Here is a 1,983-nt window from a genome sequence, read left to right on the forward strand (position 1 = left end):
GCTGTTCTTGTATTGCTGCCATCAAATCTGCTAAGCTGTAGTTTGATTTGCCACCTCTCGTTTCCATCTTCTTCTTTTTTATTTTCCATCCCACTCTCTGACACCAATTTGTTACGTCTGTGTTCGTTTGTTAAATTTTACTATAAATTCTTCCCGTAAAACTTCAGCGATACAAGTCTTTTCTTAAATAAAACTAGTTTATTCTTTCTCAATTCAACTTTGCAATACACTTAATTTCCACAGTTACTTTAACTTAAACACACGCTATAATTCACAACGAACGATTCATGCACTTTACTTACTACCGCGCTTGACTCAATTGTCCGTCTCTATTTCTGCCTGTTTGCAATTATCTATCTATATATCCCGTCACTTCTCGCCGGTTTTATATATACGAAATAGAAGGCGTCTGGTAAACACTCGAGCCTTCACGAACGTTCTAGATACTCATTACCTGTTACCAGCGTCACGTGAATTATTTGTATTTAAGAAAGGACTTGTATCGCTGAAGTTCCCCAGAAAGAATTTATACAGGAAATTAACAAACGAACAGAGGCGTAACAGTAACATTCTCCTGATCTGTGCTTTTCTACCACTTTACCCCTGACTTGTTTGGAAAGCTCCTTGGTCTTCATGGTTGATTTGTCGTATCACTATGTAAGTTGTAGCTTGAACAGATGCATTTACTCTGAAGTCAAGTTAAATCACTGTGATTACACTAATTTCGTGACCTTTAAAACTAATCTTTTGCTCCTGAACTGACTTAGGGTTGCTGTAGCAAATGGGCTGAATACTTATGCAATAGATACTATTCTAATTTATTTGAAAATCTAACTTACTTACGTAATATAAGCATTCTTTTAGTTTTCTCAGTTTAGAGGAGATTGTGTAGGTTCTAAATAAAAAGTCTAATTTGAAAGTTTTATGATTGCAAGCTCAGACGGCAATAATATGTGGGTTTTTGCAGGGGGGCTGAATACTTTTGTAAGGCACTGTAGAAAAAAAAATAATAATCGAGGATCGAAGTCCCCCTAGTTTATACCTGCCGCGAACGTCTGGCAAGTTTGATCCACTTTCAGATTTGGCCTCTTCAATACACATTTTGCTTTTGATGCGTATGATTACATTTTGAAATAAGAGAAATGAAAGAATTTTTCGTTCCACCGAAATAAAAGTGTAGAGCGCTTGTTTATAATATCAAACTTTTGTGTTACGGCCTACATACCAAATGTCAATGTAAATGATCATGTAAGCATTCGACATATTGTGTATAAATTTTCTGCTATATTTCACATTGCTGAAAGTGCCCTGTCGAATCTCCTTTCAGTCTTTGAGTGCCATAGAAACTTATATGGGACAGACACACTATATAACCTTGACAAGTGTGATATCAACCATGCGTGAGTTTTGTATTTCATACCACCACAAAGAAGGTGCATTCTCATTCAAACTCTCCAAAGATGATCAGTTTCAGATAAGTAATGATTTAAATATTAAAACGGATGTAATTTGTTTTTTATCGTGTTGCTAAAAAACATGACACTGGGAGAATTGTTTAACTACAAATGTGGCAGTGAAAAAAAAAGTTAAATACTTGTTTTCATAAGTACGAACAACCTCACATGAGTTACCATTTGTTTTTACAGGAAGCTATAAAAAGTGACAACCCAATGATGTAACATAATCATCTTCAAGATTCGGATTAAAGAATCTGCTTGATCGAGGGAAAACAACTGAGAGATCACGTTTGAAGAATCTGCTTGCTCCAGGAAATACAGCCGGGATATTTTAATAAAAGGTAAATTACATTATCATAAATAAACTTGTGCATATTAAAAATTACATCGTAGATATATTATGTTAAACTTGGTAATCTTCGATATTTTGTGTGGAAATATCTTGTTTATTTTGCGCCATGGTATTATGAATATATTGTTGCGTCAGCGAGATCACGTGACTATTTTGACGCCACCTATTTTCTAG

This window comes from Limulus polyphemus, unplaced genomic scaffold, assembly GCF_000517525.1.
Source record: "Limulus polyphemus unplaced genomic scaffold, Limulus_polyphemus-2.1.2 Scaffold951, whole genome shotgun sequence".
Classification (NCBI taxonomy): domain Eukaryota; kingdom Metazoa; phylum Arthropoda; class Merostomata; order Xiphosura; family Limulidae; genus Limulus; species Limulus polyphemus.